Source organism: Opisthocomus hoazin, chromosome Z, assembly GCF_030867145.1.
Source record: "Opisthocomus hoazin isolate bOpiHoa1 chromosome Z, bOpiHoa1.hap1, whole genome shotgun sequence".
Taxonomy (NCBI): Eukaryota; Metazoa; Chordata; class Aves; order Opisthocomiformes; family Opisthocomidae; genus Opisthocomus; species Opisthocomus hoazin.
Window position 1 is genome coordinate 12982587 of NC_134454.1, and position 25434 is coordinate 13008020.

Genomic DNA, 25434 nt, shown 5'->3' on the forward strand with positions numbered 1-25434 from the left:
CCCACAGTCCAGTCCACCTGTATTGTGTGACAAAGTCACAATTAAAAGGGCACAAGTGCACCAGCTACCCCAGAGCTACCAGTATTTTACACTTACAGCACACTGTAAAGATTTGGTTATATGCATTTGTGCAAATACAATAATACAGTGACTAAAAAACATGCTTTAACCTCTTCTGTCTTTTCTTCACAGAGAAGTCATTTGATTACAAGCATTAATTAAGACTACACACGTTCAAACATATTGAAGGCATTACTGTTCTCTGCTACTGTATAAAGGAAAAAAGAGGTAATACAGGCTCAGACTTCCTTGCACTTACATAACTAGTGCTGACACATTAATCCTTTCATTCAGATATGAATGAGTAAGGGAGACTGTAAACTTTTCAAGGACCTATTCATCCCATAGAAAAAAAAAATAGAAAAGGAAACACCAGAAGGTAAAACACACTTGACAGATAGGAAGCGTTCATTAAAGTGTGAGATGTGGCACACCTATTCTGCTATATGAAATTATGTTTTTAAGACTTTGAACAGTCATCAGAATTTTGAATATCATCTGAAAATAAAACCAGCATTTTTTACTTCATTTATTTCCTTTGTTAAATCATTTTTTTTCCTTATAGGAGATATTCTTAATCCATAATTTACAGCTGAAATACATGTAAAAATAAATTCAAATGCACCATTACAAGTCATTATAAGTATACTAGGCTTAAAGAGCACTTTCACTCATCTTGGCTCACACAGATATGTATCTTCTCCCCAGGCAATTTAAAGTTTAAAAACTCGTATTTGCAGCTAATCCCTGGCTGTATGATGGGAAAAAAAAAAAGCATGGATTAAGAATGCACAGAAAAATCATTATTCAGATGTACCCACACCTCATAACGATCTCCAGTTTCAATGCAGAATCCCAAACCATTGAAGTTTCACTGGAAGAAGTCATGAACATGTGTGAACCTTGCTTAAAATCTGGCCTGAATTTGTCATAAAATAATAAGCCAAATGAGTTTATTTTACCTACATCTATGAGCATTTCAGAAATCTGGGATTCTTATCTAACTTTTGTGCCAGTGTGAGGCTGTGTCATTCACAGGCAACTGGGACTATAATACAGTCCAGATAAACATCTTACTGAGGTACACTTCTGTTAGTTAGTCAATGTAAGTGTTTTATAACAAAAATAAACTTGCTCAGGTGAAAGTGGTTGGGGACTCTCAGCTGGCACCTTTTGGCAGTGCTCAGCAAGCAGCAAGCATGCCTTCCCATAACATTATCTCTACCGTTTTATTTGTATTACAGTCATGTCTATAAATGCTTTCTGGAAGCTGCTGTAGTCTAAATAAAGATCTAGGGTTTCACCTTTGTTGTTTCTGCTGCTAATGCACTGATTTAAGAACAAAAACAAATATACTTACAGAAATTGAGTCAGGTGCAGGAAATAATGCCTAGCATCAGGTTACTTTTCCCAAAACTTAGTTTCAGTTTTTAAACAGAGGCAGACCAAACCCAAAACACGACATGAGAACAATCCTGTGCCAAGTGGGGAGAGGGGTGCTGTAAATCACAGCTAGGTGCTCTTTTGCACACGTGTGTCTTTAGTCCTGATCCATCAATGTGGAGGGACCTTCACTGGAGTCCAGGAGCACTTTGCCACTTTGCTCTATTTGACTCTTGGTGGGAAGATTTCTGTTAATGCTAAAGCCCACCACAGCAGAAAATTCTACACAAGTTGTGGAGAAATACAGCTCCATATGTTGAGTTTCCCTGCGATATTACAGAATTATTTTTAAACATGTATATACATATATATTATAATATAAATATTCCTTTCATTCCTCAGTGAAAGCTATAAAAGCTATGAAAGGGTTACATAAAGTTCTGTGAATTATAGCTAATTTACAGATGTGTGTGATTCCTTTTAACAGTGAAGATGAAAAGAAGCATCAAGGACACTATTATTCTCTATGTAATAATCATGAAATTTTCAACCATAGAAAAATTCCACAGCTTAACCTTTCGTGTGTAAGGGGTTCCATTAGAAGAACAAGCTAATAACATCTGATTCACATCTAAATGAGTCATGCAATTATGCCACAAGCATCAGGGAAACAGAATGGCTAGGACTTGAGGATAGTCTTGGTCATAGGATATGCTCTAAAAGCATCTAAAATCAGTCACTTAAGAACTGTAAACAGAGAAGAGAGATTTATTATCGCGTTCAGAAGAGCGTGGCACCACTGTCTTTATATGTAGCTACGAAGAGTCAGTCTATGTTCTGATTTCTGAAATGGAGATGGCAACATTCCTTCCAAATACAGGGAAAGAAGATGGAGGGGAATAAACTTTGGTCTTTCTGCCCTGCATTGCTTAATATGCTTTTTAGCGGAGCTTTTGGTGTTTCTTAATAAACACACACACAAACAAAACAACAAGGAGAAGCCTGGTGTCACAACTAAGGGCCCAGATTTGTAGTCTAAATAGAAGAACAGCTCATGTTAAAGAAAACTAGTGCACTGCCACTGCGAGAACCAAAGGACTGGAAAGAAAAAATACAAAAAAAACACCCCATGCTTTCATGCCATTTTGAATGCGCGGAGTAAAATCCTACCTACCACTATTTGAAACTCAAAAAGTGTTATGGGCAAATGCAAGTTCCTGCAGCTGATCACAAAACAGACCAAAAGCTTTGCGCCAATTTTGCATCAAATACCCATCCAATTTAGAAGATTTCCATGCCTTCAGCTACTCAGATCATGTGGGGATGGCACCTGCATAATCATGGCACTTCTAACATGGCAGCAAGGGAAGAGAAAACAGCCTGTGATTGACTGACATTTAGTCATGTATGGGAGACTAATCTGATCACCATCCATATGTTCACCAGGAGGAAAAGTAACAAAAGCCAAAATCTGATTCTGGCTGCAAATGATACATAATTCTTGCATTTAGCACTTCAGTTTAGCAATCTTTACATCTACAATTGTATTAAGAAAGAGCAACTGTATTAGTTATGGTAATCTCATTCTACCATTTAAAGTGACATGTTGTTTGTGTGGGTGGTTATAGCTCTGCATACTTGTATGCAAACAAATGGAAGAAAAGCCTGAATGCCTGCCAAACTGAAAAGGAAATAAACAGCAGGGAATGAAATTGTTTTTTCAGACTTCTAAGAAACAATTACCAGGAAGAAAGAGTAAAACCCAAAAGTACAAGAAAGCTCTTAGCAGTAACTGAGGCTCCTTGGAACCTAGATCATGTTAAAGGTTCTGTTCAGGTGTATCCAACCTTAGTCTATTACTGTAAATTTGTAGATTTTTAGGGCCAGGAGGGATCATTAGTTATGATCATCCATTTTCATCTATCACAGGCTATAAAGAATTTCTCCCAATGAGGCCTGAATAAAACTTGACGCTTAATGAAGCAGGAGAACATCTTTTAGGACACAGCCAATTTTCATGTAAAACCTTTGGTACTGTTTATTCTTGGTAAAACTCTGCCAGCTGTGTATCCTCTTGTGCACATTTAAAGTATATTCATCACAGGACTAGCAGGAATAATTCTCTACTTTGCACCTGAAGAGGAATAGGAAGCTTAGACAGGATTTCAGGGTCTCATCACTGGCATGAATTTTATCTGTGCCAGTGCATATTCACATTAAGAGCAGAAATCCACAGGGAAGTCAGCAAAGCCTTTCACTTGCCATTGCAGGGTCTTATCAACTTCCAAGGCCAAGAAAACAAAATAAAACCAAAGAAAAGTTCAATATGAAATAACAGAAAAAATTAAGGCTCAGTCTCATGGAAAGGAAGAACCAGCAAACAGAGAAACACTGTTGTAAAGAGCAGTCCAGCTGAGACAGTAGCACAATTTCGGGCTTCTGTTGCTGCGTCTGATATTCTCCTACCGACAGCCTTTTTCCCTTATATGTCTTTTCTAGGCTCCCTGGTTCTCACCAAATTTGAAACCATCTACCTTGTTCACCAGCATTCTCTTTCATTAGCAGGAGAGCAGAGAGGGGATTATCAGGCTATTTGCTTGCCCTATTTGTGTGTGGCACTTACATATAATAAATTACTTCATCATAACAGCAAAAATCTTCAGTGAACTAACACCCAGAGATGTGGTAAATTTTACTTGGCTTGGATAAACAACAAGCCTCAACATTTTATTTCTTTATTTCAACACCAAACCCTTCCTTTCTTGGCAACAGGGCCTACCTTAATTTCCTTTAATGCAGAGAATAACCATCCTGGATTAACCAAACCTGTGATTCAGCCAGAGAAATTAAAAAGCACAGTTGTAACATATAACAGCTATAAGATAGTACAGGGTAGACTGATGAAGTAGACAATAGAAGAGAGCTGAAGTTCACTCATAAGCAGGGATACAATCAAAAAATTTCGTGTCTGTGGAGTCCTGCTTTCTTCCTGACCGTGCAGAGAAGCAGGCAATAGGGTACAATAATTGCTCTGAAGGGTTGCATAGCAATTGTTTCAGGAATTTGCATTTTACCTCAAAACCCCACACAGGGGTCTACCTCACATTGACAGTAAGCACTCTGACTTGCTGTTCAAGGAAAGTATTTCACCTGGGAAAACCAACCCCTACGTGAATGGGTTTTGTATACCTGCATTATAGGCCAAATTTCTGTCTCGTATCTCAGCACAGATGTTATCCTGCTGTGACTAGAGGCAAAAATGAGAGAGAAAAAGGAAGGAAAAAATGACAAGAAGCCACAATAATTTTCCCTTAAATTGTGAAGGTTGTTCTTTCACTTTTTGCAAATAGGCTGCATTTTTGTTAGCCTATTGTTACTACTCTGTGTTCTGCATGTATCACACCAGGATTTTAAATACCCAGTACTGTATTTTTGAAATGTTTTGAATTACATTAATATTTTCACTGAAAAGTGTGTCTAAAAACTGAGCTAGCACTAAGCTAACCTTCTGAAGTTCAGCATGGAAAGACTTCAAAAAAGCATTTACTCTGAAAGTAAAAAAAAAGAAAAATTAATTAGCAGAATCTAAGCCCCAAATGATTCTGTTCTGTTTTATCATGTATTTCATTATTGTTTTTTTCCTTTCTGTCAATGTTGCCTGAAAGTCTTCCTCTGGTAACTTCTAGAAAAGACCCATCTTCCTTTCCAGACTCAGAAGCACATCAGGACTACACCCAGTTCAGAGCTAGTGAAACTTAGAATATAAAAATATAAATTCTCACAGTCTCTTAAAGCTCTTAATATTAGACTAAAGGTATGTTTAATAAAGAGAAATTGCAAGCAGGTAAATACTGTTCTTCTTTCTCATTAGGGTGCGGTGAAAATTAATTCTTATGCAGAAAGTGCTTGGATATCTTTGCATGACAGGCATTACTTTGGTCAAGAGCAAACTAGTATTATTAAGTGTTATTAAAATAAATTGGAGGCAGAGAACATCATAAATGTTTCCCTGTAGGTTAAATCTGAGAACTGGCCTCTGTTGCATTGTAGCTCAGTTTTAACCTTTAGAGCACCAGCATCATATGCATCTCATTTACACTGCAGAGATAAGGCTCCCCTGGGCTTTCCAACCTCCCAGCCACGGCCTAAACAGCTAGTTGACACACTGTAATTGCTAAGAAATTTTGTAAAGTAATTTTGGATTACAAAAAGAAGCAAATAATAATTTCATGTTTAAATTCCTTTTGTTTTAAGGATAATTGGATATACACAACCATGTGGATCAAGTGCAAGCCTCTTAGTTTTGAAGCATATAATTTTGGGTCTCAAATCAGTGTCAACTCATAGAGAAATTCCAAGACTTGGTTTTGCTGAAAAGGAATGAATACAAGGAGCAGAACTATTAGTTTTCTCTCTGATTATTGCTGTTGGATTCAGTGCTTTAAGACGCTAACTAAAGCTATTAACATGCCAGCCTTGAAGACCAGAGTCCTCTGTGTAATCACAGAACAAGCATATCACAAAACAGCGTCAACACATACTTGCTAAATTGTCAGTAGTGCCCACATGCAGAGGCCTGACAGGATTGTATGGTTCAGGAATGTGCTTTTTCAAAAAAAAGGCTGTATCTGGACATAAGTAAACTTATCCATTCCAGTCATATTCATTGTGAACTTTTAGGATTTAGGCTTATAAACAAAAAGCAATACTCCTACAGCCTGATTGGAAAGGTATTAACTAAAAATGGGAGTAGAAAAGAGAACGCAGCTGAAAAGAGCCAAGACAGGAATGACAGAGTAGACGCTTCAGCTATTAACTCTGACATCTTTTGGTTTTGATTAAGATGTCAAAAATAGAGAGAGATGTGTAGTTTATAAAATTACTACTATTGACATATAAAAATTTTAAAGCTTTAAAAATATGTAAAGTGGGCAATAAAAGAAAATTCATTTTGTATTGTTCTCAGAAGGATTATTTAGCAAGGTACCTTGGCGTAGGCAAAATCACATATTCTCTTGTGAACACCTGCGAACTGTTGAGTTTAATTGGGCAACAGCTGGTGCTGATTGTGGGTTTTCTTACTGTATCTCATTACTGGTTTCCCTTTTGCTCTCTCCTGATTCAGTGTTGCTGGTGTGCTCCTTAAAGGACCCTAGCAGAAATAGTCAAAGATAGCCAAAGAAAATGATTTAAATTGTTTTTTTGTACATCTGTGTACTGTTGAGCTTACTCAGACTACAGCAGATGTGTGATGTACGTGGGTGGTGGTCTGGGGATATCACACATTGGCTGGCAGTCCTCACAGTATCTTTCATTCTCCATCTAGACACCAAGTTTTTCTGCAGAGGTTAGGAGAAGCTGTGATTTAAAGTTATTTACAGGGTAAAAAGCTCAAAAGAAGCACCCATAAGAACTTTGTCATTTTGCAATGGAATATATATCTTGCTTCTCACTTCAATAGAATTACAGAGGTAATCATGTATGTCCTGCTGTATTATCTTGCTAAGCATTCTTAGGGCAAAGCTGCTGATCCTAAAAGCCAAACTAACATCTTTTGCAATGTTTAGGAGAACTAGGAATTCAGAGAGAAGACATTTGAAGCGCTGACCTTGTCAAAAGCAGAGAAACTCAGAGTGTACAAAGTAGGAGAGTAAATGGCAGATGAAAAATGAGTTCTTCTGGAAAAGAGTAATGAAAGAAAGTGAAGTAAAAACCCCTTTGCAGTAAAATTATCGGCCAGTTGCCTATTGCAAAATGCTATCATAATTCTGAGAAAGTCTGAAATTGATAATAGAAGAAAAACACTAAAAATAGAAAAAGTTACTTACTAAGGACTTCTCAGTGAGACAGAACTCAACTGGGACTACATTCTTTTAAAATTGGAAATTCCCACCTATTTTCCTGACACAGAAGTTCTTTTGCAGAGACGAAACAGGATTAAAATTAGCCCTTCAACTAGCGCTGTTTAAAAAAAAATGAAGTTGTCAGATACAGTGCTCTGAAACAGCTACTAAGTGAGCACTCGCTTTAGTTTGAGCAGACAGTGAGTTTAAATGTAGGTCAACAAAGCTGATTTTAATACTGCAGGTATTCAATTGATATTTATAAACCAGATAACTTTCAATTTGTGTAACACTACAACATATTCTGAACATAATACTATACACATTGATATTATCACCATACAATTTACATATAGCCCACCATATTGTAACTGCATTAAACCATTAAATATTTTGTCTAACACTGTTTTGATTTTCAGTGCCTTTAATATTAAGCTACTTTTTCATTTTGATCTCTGTAAGAACAGGAAAAAGAAAACAGGCAACAACAAAGATAGTAAAGTTTTGTGCAGCAAGCGAAAAAAGTTTTTAATAACATAAATACCACTTTGGGGTATAGATATACTTTACTTCTGTATACTAAGTGTGAAGTATACTTTACCAGTAACTGAAGTGACAGGACTTAATCTCTGCACAATGAGCTGATGTAATATCTCGCTAAGTGGTATAGGACAGATGTATATTTGGCCTATTTTGTCTTTGCATAGGGACAGAAGTATTAAATGTATAAATATGCTTAGGAATACCTACACCTATGAGATCAGAGGACAATTATGACTATTTATAACCCTGAATTGTGAAGAGTTGGAGTTATATTAATTTGCGTTACCACTGATAGCTTTAGATATACATACTAATGTTCTTATGAATCTCATTAATAGAAGTCCCCTTAGCATGTGCATTTACTAATTCTGCAGCTGTAGCAATAGGAAGCATTAAGGTGTTTTGAGACAATATTCAGCCAGACTAGTGTGCCTGCATCTAGCAAGACATATTTCTTGCAGCATTGTGTTTTATGTCTTTATCTTTATTAATGCATTGTTACTACCCTCAGAAGACAATTTCTACATGCACTGAATACCTAATAATGAAGAAAGAACTTATTTACTGGTCATTGTTAGGTTAAGAAACATTTTTGTCATGACTTGACAGAAGCAACACATTCTTATTTAAAGATCACAGTCTTCATGTTGAATCAAATAAACATTAACACCAAGTTTACTGTCAGTGTTATGTTAATGGTAACTCAAAAATTTGTACCTAATTTAGACTGTCCTATTTTGTTACTAAAAATTAGTTTGTCTGCTGGGCTACTGGAGCTTCTACCTCAGCACGAGGTGGCAGCTAGGTTCTGTGTTTGGGAAAAAGAGCTCACTAATCATCTCCCTGCTTGTTAGATGGCTGTTCCCAAAAGAAACTGTGCACATATCCATCCCATCTCTGTCATACCCACCCATTTTCCTGACTCAGATGCAATAATAGACCCATGACAACATCTCTCTTCTCTGCTAAATGGCTTACTCGTAAGAGGAAATACAACAGGTCAGTTCACAACGAGCTGAGGGATTGTGGTGAAGATGAAGACAGATACAACATTGACCAAGACTCAGAAACGATCTCTTTTTAAACACCAGGTAAACAATTCTGGGACTACATCATTTAAAAAAAATCTAGATAAACTTTCTGAAATTCACCACAGTAAAATTAATATATCTTTCCTAAGCTTGGTTGCAAATAAGAGACATGCCCCTAAGCAGCTTATAGCAATATCAAATAAAATCAGGTCATGGCAAGACACCTTAATTTCATCATACATTTGCCTGCATCTTACTGTTGCAATTCATATCAGAACCAAAGCCATATTTCCAAAGGCTATAGATTTTTACATCAAAGGCTGAATTCTTGGCAGAAACAACTAGCCATTTAGAGAAATAATGCTATGAATGCAGAAATACTAGTTAGTTATGTTCAGAGAAAGAAAGTAGGTTAATGACAGTAAAAGCAGTCAAAAGCTTCACAAACACCTTGCTCTTCCAAGACTAATCACACAGTTTTTAGCCATTCAGGTAGTCCTCGGAAGGTTTTATTTAGGCCCCTATGAGCCATTCAAATATTCACTGACTCATTTTAATGTGAGATTTGTACAATGTACGTACAAACACAGAATCGCAGAATCACGGAGTGACTGAGGTCAGAAGGGACCTCTGGAGGTCATCCAGTCCAAACGCACTGCTCAAACAGAGCCAGTTAGAGCCTGTTGCCCAGGACAACATCCAGACAGCTACTGAATATCTCCAAAGAGGTAGACTTCATAACCTCTCTGTGCAACCTGTGCCAGTGCTTAGTCATCCTCACAGTGAAAAAGTGTTTCCTGAAGTTCAGAGGGAACCTGCTGTGTTTCTGTGTGTGCCCATTGCCTCTGGTCCTGTCACTGGGCGCCACTGAAGAGTCTGGCTCCATCTTCTCTGCACCCTTCCTTCAGGTGTTTACACACATTGACAAGATACCCCCTGAGCCTTCTCTTCTCCAGACTGAACAGTCCCAGCTCTCTCAGTCTTTCCTCATAGGAGAGATGCTCCCATTCCTTAATCTCTTTCATGCCCTTCATTGGACTCTATTCAGTATGTCCATGTCTCTCTTGAACTGAGTAGTCCAGAAATGGATACAGTTGAGTCCAGGAATAGCCTCATCAGGGCTCAGCAGAGAGGAAGGATCTCTTCCCTTGACCTGCTAGCAATGCTTTTCTTAATGAAGCCCAAGTTACCATTTGCCTTCTTTGCTGCAAGGCAGCGTTGTTGGCTCATGTTCAGCTTGGTGTCCACCAGAACCTCCAAGCTCTTTTCTGCAAACCTGCTTTCCAGATGGGGCAACTCACAGTATTCATAATAACATAAAGAAAACAAAGGAAATTACTACAGAAAAAGAAGCAAAGAATAAGCAAATAACTATTACATATAACCATTATTCTGTATTCGCATATAGCCAACAAGGTCAACAAGACCACATTCAAATTTGTGAAATCAAGGAAGCCTACATATGCGCCTAAAGTGAAATCTGGCCCAACTAGTTTTAGGTATGTATTTGTTCCAGAAAGGGTCTTTGTCCAGAAAGAATCCAAGCTTGTCCATGTGACAGGATAGATCGGTTTAAAATTGTGCCATCATTTTGTAGCCATCTTCTTGCCTTAGGAATCTCCACCTCCAAGATCAGCAGATGGTCTTTGAGTCTAATCCAGATGAATGGGGTTCACAGAGGTCTGAAAACTGAATCATCTCTTCCTGACAGGAGGACATGGCATGAGGAGAGGTGATCACTGAGCAAGCAAAGATAAGAACCTGAAACATTCATGTTTCTCATGCCCACACACCAACAAGGAGAAAGTTACACATAAAGGAGCTCAGAAACTGGTCAGGCTGGATAGGAAGATGCCAATATTTTTGAAGACATCAGCAGACGTCTGCAGATGTAGTGCATAGGGTCTACCAGAGACACCGGTTGAGGGCGTGATTCTGTACAAACTATGTGGTATTATGTCCAAACCCATCAGTCCTGCTGCTCAGCAGGTTCAACTACCGTTAGTGCAATGCTGCACTGATGGAGATCTACACCTTTTCTGGATGCAGTCCTAGTTTAATCACGTTATCTCGGGTGTGACTGGACCAGGCTTCACTGTGAAAAACAGGTATGTCCCAGCCTCTGCAGATGCTTTTTAAACAAGTCCATTGGATATTGAGTCAGCTATGATCAGCTGCTCAACAAACTTCTCAGTTACAGAGATGAAAGCTGAAAGATATCTATAAATCAGCTGTCAAAGCCAATGTTCTGGAATAATTAAAAAAGGACTACAATGAGATAGGATGATAAGTCCAACAGTGCTCAGGAATTCATCTCGTAACTTCCCATGCCTATGCTGCTGTTACTGCAGAAATGTGTCACTAAGGTGAAAAATTATGAAGTATCCAACAATGAAATGTGCCCTCAGTCTCCATTGATAAAGCTATAAATTGTAATTTCTCAAGTAGCTAATCTGTTATTACCAATCACTCTTTCAATTACCTGGGTGATTATGGTGTTTAACATTAGAACTGATAGCGAGAGAAAATCATTATGGATCTATACTCCATTTCCTATTTAGATGCTTATAAAATTGTCCATGGCAACTGTTAAAAGAGTTCACAGCAAATTGTCACTAAATTCACATTAAGCCACAATAGATAGACAATTCTCTTCCTACTTCCCACAGGGAACTGGAGACACAATCAGGTTGTTTTCTCTTCTCTCCTTTGCTATTCCTTCTTTTGCCTTTGTCCTTTATTCCTGGGTATTTTTAGCAGCAGCTTTGGAAAACTGAAGTTGAAAAAGTGAGCCTTAGACTTTGCTCTGAAGGCAGTGAGATTTGTGGTCTTTCTTACTTCCTCCAGTAACAACAGCCAAACCACTTGCCTTGATAGCAAGGAAGCCCCATCTCCAGCTCCCAGGAGTTTCACCCTTGAGGCTGACAAGCTCACAGTTTCTGAAGGAACATGCTTGTCAAAAGATGTCATCAACACAGAGAGAGGTCCTTTCAGGGAAATCTTGAGTCATGTTCATCAGTAGTCTTGAAGATTAATAATGGGACCTTGATTTTGATCCAACGTACTTATAATTTCATAATAAATTTATTAAATACATTAGTTCATTAATTTTGTAGTTTCTTTCAGCTAAAATACGAAAATGGGGTTATGGAACTGCAGAAGAAGAAGAAACATGGTGACTACCACTGATTATGCTTAACTAATTGAAGCATTGTTATTTAGTTTGTACTTTCTCTGCAGTCCAGGCACCCCTTATTCACCACCTTTTAGTTAATTGATGATTTCTCTATGGACAAACAGGAAAAACTATATCACTTTTTTTTTTTTCCATTTCACATCTGAGGCAACTGTCAGGCAAGTCTTGCCACAGGAACTGGATTGCCCTTCTCCAGCTGTTCGTCCTGCTCCTCTGCTGAGTTACATAAGCAGGTAGGAGCCAGATGCTCAGCAGTTGCAGGTTACCACTCAGCATATCAACTTAAACTGAAGTTGAAGGTGGTTTAGACTAATATACCAGACTCCCAGAACTGCCCACTGAAGAGCTGGGCTCAGATTTGCTGCTGCTGCCCCTCCTACAGGGGCAGTAATATCAGCAGAGGGAAGCAGCAGTCACGTGCAGGCCAAATACCAGGGCTTATCTGTCAATCCCCTGAGACAGACATGGTGAGGCAAATTGAAGTCACAGCACATAAAACCAGGACTCTTCACGTGCATGTTGAAAGAAGCTTAAATTTTAGCTCAGAGATGGCTATTCATTTCTATACAGATTGTCTTATTTCCCTTAAAAATGGGACTTTTTATGACCCAGCTGCTTACAACTCTCCGGCCTTCAAAAAATGCAATGATTTTCATTCCTTAAAATATTACCAGCATTCATCTTTAATACTGATATGTTGACTGTTAGAGGCATTTTTACCTCACTTGATCATATAAAGGCCAGATTCTGAGCTCTCAGCTGCTTCTATCAAGCCCACTCCTGGTCTGACATTTATCCTTGTGCACTTTGGTGGACATCTTTAATTTCAATGCCATGTTTCATTTTATGTGCTCTAACAAACATGTATGATGTATAGCTTGTATTTTATAATACTGATTGATGGTCTTCACTCTATTTATGGTAAGTCTCACAAAACTGGACACTATGGTGAGTCATTGTTCAAACTTTACTACAATTTTACATCATCCTTCTGATTGACATGGAAATTAAGAACTGTTGTTCTATCACTTTCTTGTAAAATGAAAGAAGTATTTCCACTTGGGGAAATATATTTCCAAATTATGCCTTCCTTCTTTATTTTATCACTTTGCTACAAGTGTTTATTTCTTCCTGCTCTTTGGCCCCTCAGTAGAACTGATCAGCTGCATTTCCACATGCACTTCTTATATTCAAAGTCCTACACATCATTTCACACTAATGGATTAACTTATTTAAAAATTCTTTCCATGTTTTCATTTGAAAACATGTCCTTTCCAATCCACAGTGGAAAGCCTTCATTGCTTTCACTGACAACTGAACACAGACCAGCAGCCAGGCAGTAACAAGGAATTGTAGCCTGGATGGGAGGGCTGCTAACGTGGAGGTTCGTTGACTTGCCTTACTCCGGGTCTGGCAAGCAGCAGGAAGCTCTCCAGGACTCTGCTGAAGCAGGGAACCTGTCAGATGCAATGGGTTTTGCTGACTTGCTTGCTAGCACCAGTTCCTTCATGATTTCTTTAATTTGGCCTTTTCCTGTTCTGTGCTTTCGGCATTGCTGTTTCTTGCCCATTTGTCAGCTTTGATGTTTTTAAGATGTGCAAAGCCAATATGTCAGCAATGCCAAAAAAATAATAATAATAAATTCTACCTGATTATAATTCAACATGAGCTTGTACCAGCTTGACTGTCTTTTACCTTAAGGCTACCTGACAATACCATCAGGCCAAATTCAGAACTCCTGTAGAGGAGTTTTAGTTCAAAGACTTTGAGGCTGGCTGATTAACCTCCCTGGAATGTTAGAGGAGTCTCCTGTCCCACAGCCCAAGCAGGGATGGAACTGATGACTCTATTCCCACTCCACCCTTTCAATTCCCCTCTGGGAATGTGAGTGAGGGAGGCAGAGAAGACAGATCAGAATGTGAGGCATTAGGTGGAAGGGCAGTAGAGCCTCATGAGAGTTCGCCGTATCAGCTTTACCAGCCTGATGATATGTGGCAAAGTGAATGCTCTTAATGCCATATTATTCTTCTTTTAAGGCTTTTCTGCCAAGGAAGACCTCTGTTTAAAGTTGGTAGACATTAGTGAGAGTTAAAGCGAAAGAAGAACCCAGAAAAGCTGCTTTGCCCAAGACCTCAAAAGCAGGAATCCAGAACCTAGATGGATTCTGGGACTGAACTGTGGATTATTTTCACTTCCCAACAAAGCTCTGCAGGGGTTTATTCATATGTATCATTTCTGAGTTCACTTAGCCCCCTCTTCTTGTTTGGTTGTTGTTGCTGTTGTTGTTTTACAAAGTAGATCATTTTCTTATAATCTCTCCTACTTCCTGAAGTCAGTCAAAAAAAATTGCTCACACATAACCCCTGAACTTGAATTTATAGTATCTGTCCTCCAGCTACCCTGGTATGGATTGATGGCCATGCTGCTTATGTCCAATACACCCCATGGAAATATCAAATGGACTTGGCAGATCCTTTAATGAAAGGAAAAGGGATGACTGCCTGCCAGTTTCATGTAGATCAATATAACAATGTAGGAAGTGTTAATGGAAAATGGACAGATTAGTATAATATTTGATAAGACTGAAACTGAGATTTAGTTTACAGAATAGAAAAAGAGCATATCAATAGATTTTAGACTTCTACTTTAACGGACAGAAATATTGACAGTGGTGGAAACCTCTCAGAGCAGCTACATCCAAAATAAGGTAAAAATTGAACAATATTTTGGAAAGTAGGCACTTGCAAAACTTCTTCAGAAGAGTAAGTACTTGCCCTAATAAACAGTTGTAATTACTATTTTCAAGAAACACTCCGTGTCATTGAGGGTAATGTAGTATTCCTTTCCCAGAAAGGTTAGTTTTCTATTTTTTAAACAAGATGCAAATTTTGACAAGCAGCCAATTAAGCGAGAAAAGAGATTAAAAGATACAGAAGCTTTCTCTGATTCAAAAGTCATTACAGGATAATTTGAAGCATATTGTATGGAGTATATTTCCTGTTTCTCTCCTCTGAAGAATCCTACTATTTACCTCTGGAAGAAACTGTACAGTAACCAGGAAGGTTTCTCAAAGGAAGTGATAATTTAAAAGAAAAAAAAAACTTCTGACAAAGAAACTTGTTTCTGAAAGAAACACAAATAAAATAATAGTGCCTTATCCTCAAAACAAACCAACCAGAAGTCATGTCCAGAATGTTGTCTTCCTCCTTATCTAGCCAGCACCAGAACAAACAAGATTTTCTTGTGAAGCCAAAAGTTCATGACTTCAGAGTAGCTCTCTGTTGGCTGAATCCAGAGGTGATCAAAGACATGCAAGAGCATGGCTTTACGTGTAGCAAACATACATGATTATGTTAGTCAAATCTAGTTGACATCTAACTGTCCCCACTGTAAGTGCTACTGCTGTGGATTCTCCTCTCTCTGCCTGCCTTTGCCCATGTGGTATGTGTACCCCATAGCCGTGAAGACCGAGCTACCAAGAGCCCTGCTTCAGCCAACTGTGGAGGACTCACAGAATCACAGAGTCACAGAATGGTCAGGGTTGGAAGGGACCTCTGTGGGTCATCTAGTCCAACCCCCCTGCCGAAGCAGGGTCACCTACAGCAGGCTGCAGAGGACCTTGTCCAGGCGGGTCTTGAATATCTCCAGAGAAGGAGATATTCAACTCCTCTGTAGAAGGAGTTGAATGAGAAAGCATCTCTATTTATTTATTTTAGCGGGGTCACCACTGCAAAATTTTCAAGCTCCAGAGCTATACAATAGCTAGTCTAGCCAGGACTGTCCTGAGCTTTGGGCCAGAGGAGTCTCTGAGAAGCTGCTAGGACACAGTATAGAGAGCAGGGTACAATAGGAGAAAAAAATAGTCTGTATAGAGATAATATATCTTAGAATTTCACTTTCTAAAAACAGCAAATCATGACAGAAATGGGATTTTGCTCCAGTAATTATTTGAGGCAGGTGCTTGCTAACAGCCCTTTCAGGTCCTCATACCAGGCATAAACACAGAAACAAAGTCTCAATGTCATTCTCTCAAAAGACCTACTACACAGATAGTTGAAAAGAGGACGGTTCCCTTTAAAACAGAGAATGCACTCCAGTCTGGATCATGAGGGAAAGGCTACAGGCTGTATCACCTGGCAAGAGGAAGATGACACCAGAGTCCTCAGGCAAATCTCTCATGCAATACACCTGGATCCAGACCAAAAAAAATACGAAGTGTTTGTTCAGGAATGGTACATTAGTAAGAGAAACAAGAAGCACATTAGAACGGAAGTGTCTTGGAAAAACTGATGTGGAAAATCTCCTCCAGAGTTTGAAGAAAAGCCAGGGCAGGGGGACAGAGTGAGACTGAGAGGCCATCAGCAAAACAGGGTGCACAAGTAGTCACGGAGAGAAGCAGAAGCCCTCAGCGCCTGTGGTGAGGACAGTCTGGGTGTAGGCCAGCTGTCTTGCAAGCGGAGGAGCTCAGGCAGGGAGAGTTCCCACAGTAAATCCTGTCCATGAAAAAAAAGAAAGGAAAAAGAGGAATGGTGAGAGCTGTTGCTGCAAAAGACTCCTGACACTGAACTGCAGAAATCCCGTCACTTCCAAACAAACCTATGAGAAGTATAAAGAAGGTGTTTGTCTACCCCACTCTACTAGAATCACTTCCTTTGGCAACCCTCCCTATTCGTCTGTGTGGGATATGTGATTCGGCTTTTTCTTGCTCTCCTCCCTAAATTGCATGCAGAATACCCCCCTCACCACTCACATTTTATATAGATTGTAATTTTGTTCCTTTAAAGAGGCTGTGACTCTGTAGAATGTTGAAACTGTGACAGTATGTTACGTTTAGAGAAAAGAGAAGTTGAAATAGATACATGATCTGATCAGCTGACACAGAAAAGAAGGAAAAAACAGGAAAAAGAAAGATTAAATGTATAGCTGTTTTTACTAGTGGCAAAACTGTGGAGCTCACAATAACAAATCAGTTCCCTCCTCCCTGTCCCAGCAGACTACAGAGGAATGGGCCCTTTTCCAGCAGAGACAGCTCAAGAAGTAGCATCAGGTGGGAGAAACACAAAATAAAATTGAATAGTGGCAATAAGTGCATTAAGCAACAAGGACAGCATAGCTGCTGAAGCTGTTGACTTCTTCTCCGCTCCTCAAAGCCTTCCAGAACTGTCGGTCTTCAAAAGTAAGTGCTAGTACACCCTGCATATCCAAATTCACCAAAAAAAAAGTCAGCATCATCCCTTTCCCCTCCTCAAATCGTACGATGTTGCAAACATAGGACAGGTTGGAGTGACTGAGCCTACATGGCATAAAAATAATGCCACACAAATTATGGCTAGTAAAATCTTCCCTACCACTCCCAAAAGGGGCATTGCAGGGGTGGTGGCTATTAAAATGAGCTTCGTGATCAAAGTACACAGGAGAACTCTTTGGAAGGAAATTTAATTTTGTAAGTTGCTGTCTTGTAGCAATAATCAAAATGACAGCACTGCTGAGAGTTACTCATTTCCTGCAGACTACCTAATTTGTGATTGTAGTAGCAATACGTTTCTAGAACAGCAGTGAAGCATCAGTTAGGGTTTTTTTCCCCTTAATTTTGTCAAAGCAGAGAATTAAGGATTTGCAGCCCCCCCTTTTCTATTTCTAACCATGCATCTTCATTCAGCAAATAAAATTGGATCCCTCTGCCCTATGCAATTACATATCCATGACTCAAGCTGGGTGTTTGTGTTTTATCCTGTTGATAAATAGCATTCACATTTAAATGGTCACAACCAGCCTTTGAAGTCATTAACACCCCATTAAGATGAATGGGGCAACTTCACACCTTTTGTTTCGGTCTCCAGACTGTGGAACCAACATAAACCGCAGCATACTGATTTACAGTAAAGACTACCTTCACAGTAATTGAAGGAAAATATATGGACGTCTAAATACAGGACAATGCTTCAATATTTGTTCAATAACTCTGGATAATCCACTATCCTGAAATTTCAACACCTGGAGTGTCATTGCCACCTTAGTAATAGGATAATGACATTTAAACCACTAATGATTCTAGCACAGTTTGCACCATGATGCAAATAATTGTCAGCATGAAGTTTCTACTTAACATCTTCTTAGAGAAAATAAGTAAGTATTTGCAGCATCTAACTTCTCTGTAGGGAAAACACCTCCCTGGGTTTAAATATGTGCTGACTCCGGTATTTGTTCTTATACATAAAACAACAATGTAATCCCTACTGTATCTCTCTATTCATAATGCATCACAGATACACTAAAATCTAGTTGGGGGGGGGGGGGGAGAGGGAGGGGATATTCTTCACAATGAGTAATTGTAAATAAAACCATATTGTAATGTGCTTTGTCCTAGCTCAGCTACATTAGTCTTGCTCAGCAGAAATGTAATTTACATGGGCTTTTGGAACAATCTTTCTACACTAGGCTAATTTTGGATTTTCTGCTGTAACAAAGAAGCTAAACTATGTACTACACAAAAAGTCAATACTCTTTGACCTGGTAAGCTGTGGAAGCTCTCCCATGATCACATTTAAACCGGAGTGCACTAAAAAGATAGCAAATAAGGAACAAAACAGGAAAAAGGACACCATTCAAATTCTGGCTTTGAGCCATCTTTGGGTCATGAATTTTCTCATAGCAAAAAGTGCTCCAGCAGTATCATCGAACCAGAAAAATAATTTTCATTAATTTCTACAGCACTCTCTTTCCTTTACTCTAGAAAGTAGGAAGCAGGTATCCTCCATCCCTGTGTTAAGCAACCAGATGGTTTATAAGACATCACAGAGATCAATGATTTTTCAGGGCACTGCTCCAGGTTTGAATCAGGTAGTGAATTGGGACTGTTGATATAGGAAAGCACTGTTCAGATTGAGTCATGGCAACAGATTAATACAGCATTTAATTAATCTGCTTAACATTGCTGAGGGACAGTTAGGCATTGTTATTGCTATTCTAGAGAGACACAAGGAGCAACAGAGAAGCGAGGACTTGCCCAGGGCACCCAGCAAGTCAGTGGCGAAACTGTAATCAGGACTTGGAAAATCCTCTCTCTCTGCTGCCAAGACCAAGCTGCATAATGAACAGCACACTGCACTGGTTTGCTTTTATAAGGTTGTTCCTTGCTCCACATCCCTTGTGTTGAGGTTTTCTTTCTGCCACAATAAAGCAAAAACCAAATTAGCTTTATCATTAAGCATTTAAAATGTAATGGGCAAGATGGTTGCAAGGAATCTTAATGTTGCTTTCAATGGGAAGAATTTAACCTGTTATACAGTGCCAAAAGCAGAAAGGCAGCTCTGATTTCCTCAGCATCAAAATGAGAAAGGTGGCTCTGATTTCCTCAGTAGTGATCAAGAAACCTTGCTCAGGCAAAATACCTGACCTTCGGACTGGTAGTTAATCCACTTCGGGATTAGAAGCACGAGATACCTCTTATTGTCCCTTAAATAATTGCAGGGTATGTCACTCCGAGTCAGTAAATAAATCTTCATTACTGACTATTGCTTCACAATAATCATCACGAAAAGCATTACAGTAGTTTTCTGAGAATGTTAGTCAGAGAAGGCGATCTGGTTAAAAATTTAGTTTTAAGTTTTCTGCTCTAGGGTTCAGTGTGTTCAGGGTGGAATTAGCTTTGAGTGAGTCATATAGTTTTTACAATTTGGGGTTTGTCTGGGCTTTTTTCATTGCTATCAGTCACACAGACATCCCATCAGAAGTGTATTTCAGGAGAGAAAAGATTTAAACATCTTTACTTACCTTCACATTAGATTTAAATAGGGACAATACGAACACAAAAGTTCCTATTTCCTGTCTGGTTTTAAACATTTTTTCCTCCATGAAACATGAATAGAATCAACATTTCACAACAAGTGTGTATAAATCACAAAAAGGCTACAAGCTATGTGAAGTACAGCTACATTTGGGCTAGAGTTTTGAGATTATTTGGATAGAGAAATCTGGAGCATTTTGTCTTGATTATGAAACCCTAAGGAATGCCCTGGGTGTTTCACCACATGCTAGGAGAGATGATGGGAGAAAACTGGCAGAAGTTATCTCTTCCCACCCAGTTTAACTGATTCAGACAGGGCAATTTTGTTGGAAGAGTCTGCTGGCAATCAATATGTCTCAGCTTGCTCCTATATGCCTTGCTGAGAGAGTGAGAGCTGTTGGAAGAGAATCAAGACATGAAACTTTTTCTACTCTAGTTTAAAGCTTATGAAAGCAAATGATCTCCAGGGCACTAATCCTTTCACCTTGGTAAACATGCAATGAATCTAAATGAAAGAAAAACAGAAGGACTCCTCCCTCCTCCTCCTCCTTCTGCAGCAGCACTGAGTCTTACAGGCTGCACAGCGGTATCTGCCTTGCCAGTGTGCTGCAGTCATCCTGTAAACATCAAATTTAAAAAAAAAAAAAGAAGGGAACAAAGAGAAAGGAAGAATATATTCCCTGTCCATTTCTCAACATATGTTTTCAAACAAAACGCCAGTACCTTGCCCTACATTAACAAGTACAGATTTGACAAAGGTGAATCAGTTCTGGCAGCCTCTTTGTTACTGCTAATGACAGGCACCCATTCTCCTGATCTGCCTGTGTTTCTTGGCACTAGCTCCGGTATAAGTAAGTAAAACAGCCTGACTTCAAAAAAATATTAGAGATGTTACTTGTTCCTAAAGAGTTATTTAGCAATTTTATTTGTTGACCAAATATTTTTGTACATGATATAAATAAATGTGGCTTACCTAGCTCAGAAGGCAATACGCACAATCAAGACTCTTACTTGCGGCACTCTCTGATTTACTTAATAATATTATAATGGATTGTCAGTAATCAGATCAAAGTGTATCCCCCTGGAAATGTAGGATCAGGTCAAAGAAGAAGAGTTTCTCTTTGTTCCCTTAAGGAACAAATGGTGTCCCGAAAAATAGTATTTTGTGTATATCTTCCTAAGGTTAAAGTGAAGCAAAAGAGCAGTGAAATTTACAAAAGCTCCAGTCAAGTGTATTATACTTGGACTTTAATCAATAACACTGCATCTTTCTTCACTGGAGGTGTATCTGTTAGCGAAATGTCCCTGCCTGTTTAAGAAACGCTTCTCTAAGAGCTGTCAGTCCACTCGGTCCTGGCTTTTTCTAAATCCATTGATTTCTTAGAGGAGATGATTCAGTATCGGTTGTTTGCTGGATAAATGATAAAAGACCAAGAAGACAAGATGCTATGGCTTAAATCACGATGGGCTGACTGTGATTGGAGGAAATTGAAGATCAGGGCGCAGAAGTTCAGCACCACGTGAATAGGAAATGAGACGGAGAAAGTCAGACTAATTTGAAATAAAACAGTAAGTCATTGTCCAATATTTTACCTGATAGACAATCTCTCACATTTTTCTTCCTCCTATTCGTTAGTGATACACCTTTGGCTGTCATGGCTTAAGATAAGTATCCCCATGATCTAGCATTTTCCTTAAAAAATACTTATCTCTGAGGGGGAGAGAATTGTTCCAAACCTGCTCTAACTATATTTATCTAGTTCATACTAAACCAGGTAGGTAATTGCATTGATGCAGCAGGCCGAATTCATCAAAACCTGCCTGATGCTCAGTAAGAAACATTGCTGTGCACCAGATGTATCCTGGTGAAAAGCTCTACTCCTAACGTTCTGCTGACAGGCAGCCTGCAAGGGAGTTCTGTTTGTCTGTCATGAGGCTCTGGTTAAGAGCATTTTTAGATGCTCTCTCATGCCTCCCTTGCACCAGTCAATCCAATACAATGATTTCATTATCCCACTGCCATGGGACTATGGCATGTAACAGAAGTAACGATGAACAAATACATGGAGGCATGGACAACCCACGCACAGGGTTATTGGCTAGGGGACTTCCTCAGTCCCTACGTAATTCACCTCTCACCTAGGCTGCAGGTAGTTTTGCCTGCCTCATATTGCTCCCCCAGTGCCGTTTCAATGACTGATAGTTTAGTCCAGAGTTTCAGTCAAAGAGCATAGCCTGCTTTTTGAAAAGTGCACACGCATTTTCCCCTTTAGATATTTAGATCTTCCCCTGTTTGCTGGTGCAGCAAGTTAGTAGGAAGTCCTCTGTTTAATCTGAACTCTATAAAGTGGAGTAATGGCTAGGAGCCGGAATTGCATTCCCCATTCATTTGCAATGCATATTTGGGCAGCTGGCACAGGTCAGTATTCAGCAGAAAAGACATATATAGGGAGGAGGTCCACCAGGTGGTTTCAGAGCACAGTTGCTAGGACTCTCCCCACAAGCAATCTTTCAGGAGCCTGAGTAGACAAGGCTCATAGCACAATCCCAGGCTCCAAAGCCTGCTCTGAATTTGTTCTTCTGTGAGCCTTAATGCAAACTCTGAGTTTCCTTCACCTACATTAAAAAAAACCTAGCTACAGGTAAGAAGAATACTCTGTGGGCAAAATGATAAAAACAAGCCACTGATAGCTTTTACAGCTAGTCACTCTATTTCAGTGTGTACTTGAAAATATTTTCCGTACTGTACAGGGGCATGAAACCACAACAAAGCTACTCAACATTTGCTTGTAAAGCACATGTACACACAAAGAGCCTGAAACTCCCTTCATGTAGTCTGAAATCTTGGAACCGTGCTTAAAGCAATCTGCTTGTTGTAATACCAAAGCATGCTTGGACTAGCTGAGAGAGGCAATTAGGAGTTTCCTCACTTTGTTGCTTCATCAAGCACTTTATAGGAATTTAGTGTTCTTTTTTTTTTCCTTTGTGTTTTTTTTTTTGCCTACAGACTGTAAGTGTGAAATGCTCTCGCTTTGAAAACGCTGACTAATTCCAGAAGCTATTTGCAAGTCATCCAGTTACCTGGTTTTGAGAAAAAAGGTGAAGGATCAATTCTGGAACACAGAAATTTGTCTACAACTCATTGATAGGAAAATACTCTGTGGCATTACTATTACGATAATACTAGCATTACCTTACACAGAAGGGACTCCACCCATGATCTTACTTCAGGGCATGGCACTAACACATAATTCTTTCAGTGTAACAGTGACTAGTTGTAATGGCTAACCACACAGTTTTATTTATCTCATTGTGTTTGCAGGAGGAAAAAGGAAAAAAAGGTTGTTCAAAGAACTGCATGAAAGTGCAAGTTTCTTTGATGTTGAACATTTAACTAATTTGATACTGTACTTAGATAACTAAATTTTCACCTATCATATCAGAAGAATTTAGGAGCTTTCACACAAAAAATAGAAATCTACTCCAGTATTCTATTTCCAGCAACAGTCAACATCAGCATCTTCAGAGGTAGGTCACATTATCTCCCCCATTACAAAGTATCTTCTTCACCTCTTCCTGGCAATCAAGATTGTACTCTAATCTTGCTACTCAGAGATAAACTCTGAAGTATAAGATTTTCTGTTAACATTAAGTCCCTGGTTTTTAAATTGTATTTTACGTCCATATCAAATTAACTGCTTAATCCTAAATTGCCTGTGAATTCTGGGTCTCAAAAATATCCTGGGGTAATGAGAGCTAACTATGCAAGACAGAAAAAAAGTCTTTCTTTTTCTGTGCTGAATTTTCAGTCTTTGGGGGACATCGAGCGGTTCCTTGGTCATGTACCTTTTTCAGGCCCTTTCAGACTTGTCAATTTCTGCTCTCATTTTACCCAAAGATTTCAGTGTCTGAATCAAATGACAGACATAGTAGTATGGTTAATGCTCTGGAGCCTAGTGAATTGCAAGCAGGAAAAAGAAAAACAGTAGTATCGCTACTTACTGCATCACAGACAGGAGTTGAAAGACAACAGAACTAAGATCACACCAAATAGTGGAGAATAAAACAAAGCAGAAGTGCAGGCAAAGCATGTTGTTTAGGCAGCATATTGCCAGCAAAGGCAAGACACCGCCAGCAAAGGCATGGGCTTTTGCCTGCTTCACTTGAGCTGACACAGGAGATAGGCATGAGAGGAAATGCAAGAGTTATCCCCTAGCCTGGACTGCTGCAACTCTACTTGGGTCAACTTGCAAGGCACCATCTATCTCTCGAAGGAAAAAAACAGAATAGTCAAAGCCAGCTGGTTCTCCACCAGTGGACTCCAGGGCCATGTGTTCTAGCAGAGACTGACGGTTACGCATTGTACCTTTCCAGCACTCAGTTTTGCCCACATCCCAGCAAACCTAGACTAACTTCTGCTTGTCAGCATTCCGATTTTCACAGGAGAGTTGTAGTGATGGATTACATAGCCTGCTCTAAATATATTGTTATGATTTCATTTTTGCACTGAAATATAAAAACCCTTTTATGTATTAGAAAAATGATTTATACAAAAAGAAAGGTAATGGCTAGCCTGGAAGACTTATTATTTTTCTAATTTGCATTGAAAGCAACAATCAAGCTTTCAATATATTACTCTTCCTCCAGTACTCACTACAATTTAAGCTAATGTTCATCAATGCTTCTAAATTACTGGGAAGACTGTAGCTAATCATCCATTTCCTTATGTTTTCCATCGGCCATGCCAAGATTGTAAGTTGAAATCAGCCCCTTAAAACTACAAAACGTGCTGCAACTAGTGGAAATTTTTCGGAAATGCGAGTTTAATTACCAGCTAAGAGATTGCAGTAAAGAGTATGTGCCAAAAGGAACCTTACATTTCAGTGCAACTGATGATGTGATGAAGGACAGCTGACAAATCATCTCTGAGGAACAATTTCTCCTCTACTGAAGTCAATTAGAGCACAGGAAGGCATTTGGAGAATCCATTTCTTGCTCAGTCCAGTTCTCTCTACACAGTTGCAAAACTGAAGTTCACACCGGAGTTTTGAAAACCCAAAATGTCAGACCAGGCTTTAGTAGTGGGGTGCACTGGTCTTTTCTGGACTCCTTCACTTAACTTTTGGGCCACCACAAATGGTTTTAGGCATAACCACCCCACACAGATAGGTGTTCCTGCCGTCTGAAGCAAAGGGACAACACAGCAATAAGGAAGAGAGACTATTACAGGGCATTCACCCACAAAATCCCAGTAACAATACAGTGTGCCTAAACACGCCTTAAACAGAAAGCCCAAATCACAGAAAAATTGTCCCAAACTGTGTTCTAGCCATAATTCAGAAGGGATTTCCCCCACACTCTAACAAAAAAAATGCCTCCATTTCCGATGTGAGAGCAAAGGCACAGCTCCCAGCACACCTGCTCGGCACCAGTTGCCCATGCCCATCAGAGGCTGCAGCTGCTGACCCAGACCATTTGTCCAGCCTGCTGTGACTCCACAACTGTGGGTCCAGCAGCAGGTCAGTGTATAAGCCTGTTTACCCCAGGGGTCTCTGCTCCACCAGTCTGCACAAATCTTTGCTTAGTGTGAAA